Source organism: Dendroctonus ponderosae, unplaced genomic scaffold (assembly GCF_020466585.1).
Source record: "Dendroctonus ponderosae isolate FM_Combo_2020 unplaced genomic scaffold, Dpon_F_20191213v2 Dpon_F_20191213_2, whole genome shotgun sequence".
Taxonomy (NCBI): Eukaryota; Metazoa; Arthropoda; class Insecta; order Coleoptera; family Curculionidae; genus Dendroctonus; species Dendroctonus ponderosae.
In genome coordinates, this window is record NW_026018165.1 from 2373077 (window position 1) to 2382689 (window position 9613).

Below are 9613 nucleotides of genomic sequence, written 5' to 3' on the forward strand. Positions count from 1 at the left end.
AGCAAAAAAGTGTGTTACGAAACAGGAAATTTATTGTTCGCTAAATTGTCAGGACTTTACCTATCAAGTGACTAAAAATGCAGAAGCAGAAATGCAACAACTAATGAACATATAAATGAAAGCAAAAAACTATTAATTAACTCCAAATTTATACCAATCAAACATTCAACGAATCTTTGATACTTTCTTCAAATTATGGACAAAAATCATACCTCTTAAAAATGTATTGATGGCTTTGATCAGGTACTTAAATGATTGACTAGTTTAATACCGATAAGAGCGAAAATATTGTGTTTTTTTTTTACTTCAGCTTTTCAAATAGATATTGCCTTTTTATACAACACAGTATCAAACCGTACGTTTCCAAAAACCCACAGAAAAATTTTAAGGAAATTGTCTAGATGTTAGACGCCCTGGTAGATCCATAATGAACATCATTTCGTAGCTAACCTTGCTCCACATAGAGAATTCCCTAGAACTTAGCTAGTTAATGCTATTGTTAGGCTATTTCTTCGCTTAAATACTGTTGATGTTGCATATACGAATATATTACAATAGCGGGAATTTATTGTACTTGAGTGTTAAAAATGTTTCTCAAGTTAACACCGGACGAGTAATATAATAGTTAATGTCTTCTTTCGTTTAAGTAATTTGCAGGTTGGTTAATATTAAAAGATGTTTAATGGGCTGGACGTCTACTAAATTCATGTGAGAGTGGAGGTGATAGACATTTTTTTCCTGAATCGAGAAAGTTTGCCACTGAAATTTCAACCCTAATTGTGTATACATAAACGTCCATTGTTATCGGTATATCACTCTAATTACAAAAATTCTCAAAATTAGGCTGGCAAATTACATTATCATTATACTTTATTATACTGAAAATTTTCAAGTAAAATATTTTTAAATACCCTAGTTTTTTCCACAATTTAATTACATCTTAAAACCGGTACACGAGTATGTGTTTTCATATGTATACAATACTAATGGGTTTTAGATGGCGACTGACAAGCATATCCGGTGAAATTTCCTGCTTGCCAAAATTAAGTATGTTTGAAATATTACAAACGTGTGCTTAGAGTTTCTTGGTTATTAATACTGAAAACAGGTCTTGTCATCCAATTTTTGATGAGCAAATTAATAGAAAGCTAGGCCTAGTGATTTTTAGCCTAGCAGTGAAAACGAGTTTGTCTGATGACTTAGTTTCGAAGAATTGCTTAATGTTGAATAATTTTCAGCGAGCATTTATTATAACAAAATCAAGAGCAACATAATAGAGCTGTCTCTTAGCAATTTATTAGAAACGCTTTCTCCGTCTATACTTAAGGAAGCAGCCTCAGATCCCAAAGGTTCAGATCCATAAACAAAAGGCGCAGAAATGGAAACTAGTATTTTTAGAACGTGAAAACAATAAATGATATATATTTTTTAATAACACCTATGTATGCATAGTGATAGAATTGATATATTCACACGTACACGCATGAATGCATGGACGCAATATTTTTACTTGGAGCGATACGCATTGTTAAAATTATTACCACGCAGTCTCAAATTATAGGTTTCATTATACACAAATGAAAGGAAATCCTACTTTATAAGAAATATGAAATTCAATTACTTTTCAAATTCTATTTCCCGAATCTGCTGTTCAACATGTAAACATATTTAATAAAGATCTGAAATCGTTCAGAATTAGGCCCATTAGGCATCTATGTCTCAATAAGTGGTTAGGCCAAATATTAGAAGTAACAGACTGAAAGAAGATGCCACTGGGATAAGCAACGTAGCCCTGCATCCTGTCGGTTTATATATTTATATAACTAAAATGAGTATTTAATATACTGTCGGAATTAGCAAAATGAATCACTACGAAAGGTCTAAGAACACTTGCCCCAATCTACACTATTTCGCATTCGCACCTGAAAAGCTTCTTCTAGCACCTGCAGATGTTACCAAGAAAATACCATTTGCTTGTTCTATAATTACGCGTTAAATAAAAGTGGCGAATTACATTGACAAATACATGAATTAGTATCTACGAACACAGATGACTACCATTCTGAAGATTCCCAGTTTCAGCGAAACAAACAATACAAATTTTCCTCATTGATCGTTGCATGATTTGTTGTGTTGACCTTAAAGAACAGTCTTAATTACGTCTCCGTGTTAAACGAAGTTCGAGAACGGTATAAATTTGCATCTGAGATTTGCATTTAGTATTGCAAGGTAATTTGCTGACGCTTCTTCACGCTTCGACGATCAATCTAAAATTATTGCAGCCGTTATTTTGATATGATTTTGTTTAAGGAAATTGGTTGTGTTTTGGTTGAACCCTTAGAAACACAATTTCGAATCGGCTATCTAAAACTCGTAAACTCATGAGCGAACTTTAATAAAATGCCAAACAAATAGCCGAAGAAAGATAAATGCAAAAAGAGGAAACTGCTTATCGAAAGATAATTCTTTTGTTCAAATGCAATTAATGAGACATTCAAAAAACTAGGTTTTGCAAATTCATCAGTTATTCGAAAGAATTTGTTGGTTGGTATTTGCTGGTGAATTGAAGGAATATGAAAATGAGGAAAAGCCTATTTGAGTATCAGATGTAAAATGACTGAGAATAACAAAAAAATCAAAATCATAAAAATTCTAATACCAATTCGCCATTTACTTTAAATTAAATGCAAATAATACAAAAAAAGTTTTGGGAGATATTGCAGTTGCACTTTTATTTCGTTCAACTTGTTTAATTTTTTTGTTTCGTTTATGCAATTATTATTAGTCAACAATATATTTTTTGTGTATTTCGATAACGGATTTTGTCTATGGATGAAAAAGTATTAATTAAACACTCACCAACAGGAAACATATTGAGAACCTTTTCCCCTTACGCAAATGCAAATTAAGTAAAACTATCATTTAAAGCCCTTTAAAAGCTTGTTATTAAAATTGTTTTTCCACTTTGACAGGCTTTTTGCGATGTGTTGAACACGAAAAAAATGAAAATGGTTTAGAATCGTTATGCAAAGCTACAAAAGAAAAAAGTCGTTAATTCGATTTGCTTATTTCGATTGTTCATTGCTACTTACAAATAGTAGTAGAAAAAATGTAACAGTCAGAAGATTTTTTATTATAAACTCGTTTATTTTATCAAGTTGACTATAGGAGATTTTCCGCATGCACCCAAATTTATAAACGTTTAGAATTTTTCCCGTAAAATTGGTACTTTGGTCTTCGACAGTTGATGCGAATTTTTTTGGTGTTTTATATATCGGCATCTCGGATTATAAACTTAAAAAGTCATCAAAAAAACACCTGTTTAAAAATTGCTCATTTGTACTAAAAACTTTTAAGGAATTGGAATTTGACAACCTTAATTTTTGCATTCTGTTTTCACAAATTGTGGTAAATTAACTAATAGTTAGAATCATCCAAGTCCCAATAAAAAGTAGATAATTTTAATAAAATTCAGAACAAAATAGTAGATTAATTCATTTTACTTTTATTTCATGTCTTTCCATTTCGGATTATTTCCCAAAAATTTGTTTTTAGATAAATATGTCACAGCCAATATATTTTGGCTAAAATCATGTTGAAAAATTCTATAACTTACCTTTTGCTTTTCTGGTTTAACCACCCAGGTCAACCAAATCGATAAAAGTTCGTTTCAAAAAATCCCAATTTATTGTCCACTATTTGAGCGAGTTTCTGTCGACGCCACAAAACCAGAGTTAAGAAATCAATATCGACATAGAAATCAGTCACAAATTAAAATAAATGAAAACACACTTCAGCTCTTTAGAAACACTGTCCAGTTAAACCGCCACAAATCTGAGCGACGTCAACGATCGGTTAAGTGAGAAGTTCTAAGGGAGTTCAACGGGCGATTAGGCGATGACTGTCAGAAGTGTAACTTTCAATTGAGTTATGACTTCTTCCATGGTGATTGGGTCTGGGGGGTTGGTAGATTTGACTGTCATTTCTTTAGACCAGACAACTTCCAGCCTCTTACAGCATGTGAGAAATCTCGTGGAAAGTTTCCTCTGGAGTTCCTCTTAACATGCGAAGCACTAAGCTCAGAAAGTTGACAGTTTCGGACGCCTTATCTGATCTTCCCGAGTAAATGCACTGGGTATCACTGAGTGTTTCGAAAAGTAATCGAAAACGTTTTATCAATTCTCGACGGTTCACCGGGATTTTAGGAGTTTTCCTGCCGAAGTAGTTGGTTATCCCGTTGGAAGATACTCGGAAGAAGAAGTCGGCGGATCCGCGCGCACGTGCCTTGGTAGGTTTCGGAAGATCGGACGTGGTACTGTCTTAACGATGGTTGGCGGTTCACTGAGCTGGTTGTGTTTGCGTCCGGACCACGCCAAAGGATCTGCTCCAGTTCTGGGCGAGATCGAAAGTGTTTTCTTCGCGGATGGACCCAGCTGGGTGTAGTTGGTGGAGGTTGGCGGTTTCTTGATGGTCAGTTAGGATTACAGTATCACCTAGAACTGTTAGACCGACTGGACCGTCAATAAAAATCGTACTTTATGAAACTAGTAGGCTGCCTATAATATATGAACTAATTACTTGCGCAACATAAAAAGGCGTCGTTATTGGCATGGGCAATCAAATTCATTACTCCAGCATTTGGTTGGCGTGCTCGTTTTGTCTTCAGAATGGGCCGGTTTTCTGTCTTTGATTCATTTATTGATTAAAACCACTTGGGAAGCATTTATTAAGGCCAGCACTTATTTGCCGGCTCTGTTTATGCAAAGTACGGAAATTAGTGTTTGGGAATACAAAGTCAATTGTTTGGATATTAACGTAACAATTGTATTCTAATAAATTTGAAATTACTTTGTAAGTTGAACAAGTTATAGAGCCTCTATTACATAAGCGGTCTTGGTCAAATTCGAAATGATGTTTTTCAGTGGAAATTCAATGGATTGCAACTCAACTTCTGAGACTCACTGTCTCAGAAGCAATGCCTGAATTAGTTTAAAATTCCGCAGTGTGTTTTTTGGAAAAAAGCTTAGAACCATATTTTTTTTTTTTATTGACAAATTTATTTACACAGGATCATCCAAAAATCAATAACGGTTAGAAAAATCATTTTTTGAAATGAAAGCACCTATTTTTGCTTCAATTTTCCGGGAATTTTAATGCTATGTAATGCATTCATTGTATGCTTCAGGTACCATTTCCTGTACCTAAACTCAAGAGGAGTTGAGGAATTGACGTTGTAAAAAATATTTGCCAAAATAACAAGATGCAAGAAGAGTTTATTGATCGCCTTGGATATAGCTAACCCGTGAATTATACACATTTTGACCCTTTAAGTTGATGGTCGTTATCTATCTTTGAACCATCATGGGTGCATAAATTTGGTTTAAAAGAACATGCTTTTTCCAAGAAAGCATGACAGAGCATTTCCCAAAAAAATAATCTGTTGAATTTCAAATTAATTTAGACATTACTTCTGGGACTCACTGTAGGCAAGTAAAATATAACCGTGCTCTAACTTCCGTTTTGTCCAGTGTTTTATTCGCCACCAGTAAATTCAAACATTGAAAATTGAAGATGCAATACGCACGTGTTTGTAAAACGTTAAAAACGGTCTTAAAGTTCGAAAATCTCGTCAGCTTTATTCTCTCAAGTTACCCGGCAAACATAGTTGCTTTAACTGCCGGGCGATTATGAATGATATGATCGAAATATTCAGATCATGGCTAACTAATCGATCATTTGATTACTGCAACTGAGAGATCACTCGAAAAGATAATTTACTTTTTTTATTCATGTGGTACCGGTTCTCGAATAGAACTTTTGCGACAAGCATGAATCAGATACAATTTTTAAATGCTAACTTATAGTAAGTGTGTATGTTATTTTTTGTTTTATTTCGGTTGTTTTTTAAATAGTTTGTGTCTTGAATTTTTTGTCATTATTTCTGCCTGCCTGAAGTGTTGTTGAAAATTGCTTCACTCATTTTGTAATATTATAGAAACTTCGGAACACGACTTCCAACATGAAAATTATCATCAGTTATAACATACCTATCCAATTTTGACAAATTATTGGAGAAATAGATGCGATTAATTTTTTGTTCACTTTTGCTGTAGGTATTCATTAACGCCATTTAATCTTTGGCTGAAAAAGATGTGTGACAAAAAAAGAAGTTCAATTTTGTTAAATTTGGTAGCTTGGTATACAATAACTTAGCAAGTTCAGGATACTCGCTAGTAGTTCCAAAACATCGCTAGTTAAAATGTCACTTATAAAATTGCAAGACTTTTAGATAAATCGGTTAACATGATTTTTGGTAATTAATAACTAATCGGTATTTTGACACGATCCTTAATATTTTGTACAATTGAATTCTGCTTCCTTATTTTCCTGCATTGTTTAAAAAGCAGTCATTGCATGTTTTTTGAATCTACAATAAACTAAATATTACTGTCGCTTTTCTGGCGTTAATTCCTCTGCCTTATTCTCTATTTATACCTTCAGGACATGTTTTAGTTTAATTCAATTGACGCTGCAAATTGACAATTTTCGTTGAGCAAAGCTGTCTAATAAATCCTTTAGCTGATCAATTTTCCTTTAAATTTCCTCGAATACGCTTAGCCAATTTACAAATTGGCACTTGCTTGCGGATATCTTCTTTGGTATTCCCGAACTACCGAGTGTCTGCTGATTTTCGATTGGAAAATCCATCGACATTAATTAATTATGATCGATGTTGATTTCGATAAGCTTCAGTTTGTGACCGTTATTGTTTAATTAATGCTTTCAAACCAATGTCAATATGATATTTACAAACTCACCGTAACAACCGTTTTTTGAATATTTTTTTTATTTCAGTGAAAAATTGTGCAATCTACTGACCTAACAATCCCTGTATTATGTACTATTTTATTTTATTACTATTTATTTTTGCAAATAAAAATCTATTCGCTATATAGATGTTACAATAATTATAAAAGCATCATAAAGACTTGCTATCCGCTGTAACCAAGAAAAACTTTGCAACCAAATGAGTGTGTTTTTAGTCAAAAAATACTAGCAAAAAATATTAGAAATTCATTTTTATTGAAAACAATGCCTGTATGTTGCAAAAGGTCCATGTTCCGCTTGCGATGTATATCCTCATTGCAAATATAAATTGATTTTGGGAAATATTTAACATAATATTTTAAAACAAAGACAAGAAATGAAACGCAACATATACGAAAAAACCGCTCAAGAGTATGACATTTAACCTGCAAATTGAGAAACAAACGAAATAAATAGTTTATTGGGTCGAATTTCATTAACGAATTTCGTCCGTCGTTAGGAAATTGACCTAAACTTGATCGATTGGAACGACAAGGTGTTAAAATAAAAACAATCGGTTGATTCATAGTAGGTACTATTCCGGTAATTGTTTATTCAGATATTTTTTCAGGATTCAATAGAATTTCGTCTCAGACAGAATTTCCAAATTCCCTTTTACAGTTAGTTTCAATACATATACATATACGTCTTATATATCTTAAACTTTGTATAAAATCGAGAAAATTAACCGGCGAAATATTTTCAGCCTTAAAAACCCGAACGAACGAGATATAAAGTGTAGATAGTATTTTACGTTAAGATCGGAGCCTTGTTGAAATTAAATCAGCAATAGTAATTTCAATTTTAAGCGCCTTATAACCGATGTGAACTAAAGATTAACTGAAGTGTGCAAAATTATAGATTTCGCGTTTTCGTCCCGGGTAGCAATTAGGAATCATTAAACGTGATTAATTATCTGAAATTACGCTTATGGGCACTTGTTACTAGGACAAAATATGGTTTTCAACAGTTGCCTAGAAAAAAAATTAACTACTTAAATTTATAGCAGTATTAACGGTTTATAAATTAATTGACTTTGTTAAAAGTTTTTATATTTTTTGCAAAAAAATTAGGACTTGGGATCGTGCAACTAATTGTAACAGTTTTCTCTAATTGCCGAGCTGCAGCACGAGCTGATTCCTATATAAAAAACTAAGAGACACTTGTTTTTTTTATTTCATATTTGATAATTATTGTTAAAATGGGAGATTGAAAGGCAGTAACCGAAAAGCTTGCGGGTTTTAGTATGTATTCGCTGCTTGAATTAACGACTGAGCTTTAGGCTAAGTTTCTTGAATGTCTTGAAAATTTTGATTTCCGCGTATTTACATGACGCAAAACATTACAACGTTACAACGGCATTAAGTAAACTTGATCTACTTCCTATACTGGAATGGCAATTGAGATATATTTTGCATTTTCTATTATATCCTACATATATGTTTTTTTTTATTTGAACGGGGTGTACAACTTACGAATTACTGAGCAATGTTTGAAGATTCGAATAATTTAAAAAATGTTGCAGAAGTAGGATATTTCGAAGGAAGCAATGTGTTAAACCTTGGATGTTAATAACAATGGCAATAATTGTTTTTTTTTCTTTGCTTGAAAACTTACAATAAACTAACAATACAAATTATAAAAAATTGTATTACACGCTTATATATTATAATTTTTTTAAATATTATTTCTAATGGTTTATCAAAGAGTGATTTCCTGGGGCGAACTTATTGAAGATTCTTATCAGCAATCATACCTGACTGCATAAAAGGTGCATTGATATCAGACAAAACCGATTGCAAGTTCACTTAAGTACCTGACTGGGCACACCCTATAAAATGTCCATAAACCATTGTTACATCACAAATTAGCCATCGGTTAGATTATAAATAATATCGCACATTGTTACGCTTGAAGACTGATACAAGACGACGCCATGTTTGCTCTCGAGGCTTAAGGATGTTTTTTCTTTAATAAACGCAAATAAATCACAATATAATAAATAACTGGGGCCACCTCTCTTTGCTAACCTGGTTACCACCTATCGGTCTTTGTATATCGGCGCGGTCCGTGATATGCGTGAAGTTATTTCGATTTTTTTTTGGTTTTGTTATATGTCCGGGTTAGGAAATATATGGCAGCATTGTCTAATGTTTAATTATTGAACACCAAGATTGATTACGATATTGCTAAAATTACGTGCTGTACTTGCTTAGATTAGTGCTGTAGATACAGACAAGTTTGCCGTTTGCAGAATAATATCTTTTATGTTTCACCTATACATTATTGGCTCATAATACCTTAGAGATGAAACATATAATAATATCCATAACGCCCGCTTATAATGCCCGCTCATAATGCCCGCTCTTAATGCCCGCTAAGTTAATTTTTATAAAATTGTTATTCTCTCGCGTTGACATTTTTCAAGTTTAAACCACAAAAAACAACTGAATAAAAACAAATACCCGTGAACTAAACTTTATCTCCAAAATAAAAATTACAATTTTCAAACGTCCCTGAAAATAAAGCTGAACCGACAACAGAATGGTCCGAGCTTCTAGGAGTGATCTTCTTCTGTGTCTCGCACATGTTTGATAACGAACATTCTCCCCTTAGTTCCTGATGTTGATGATATTCTATTGAAGAATTCCCTGCTACATGTTCCCGTGAAGATACTGAACTCGCAATCATTTCAGCAACCTTGTTTTTTGAAGAGGTACTTTCTTCTATATATCCCTCTGCTACC

At 33.1% G+C, this 9613-nt stretch overlaps 2 protein-coding genes across 2 annotated transcripts in view; both read right to left on the minus strand.

Annotated features, from left to right (window-relative positions):
- The window catches only part of LOC109536958 (transcription factor hamlet), a 64659-nt gene extending 60562 nt beyond the window's left edge, over positions 1 to 4097 (minus strand). Inside the window, exon 1 of the mRNA XM_019903448.2 lies at positions 3617 to 4097. The gene's annotated coding sequence lies outside the window, so the exon portion shown is untranslated. The remainder of the gene's footprint in view (positions 1 to 3616) is intronic.
- Positions 4098 to 9329: 5232 nt separating this feature from the next.
- Positions 9330 to 9613, minus strand: part of LOC125503401 — a gene marked incomplete in the record, with an annotated part of 1213 nt that continues 929 nt past the window's right edge. The window contains 1 exon segment of the mRNA XM_048663684.1: positions 9330 to 9613.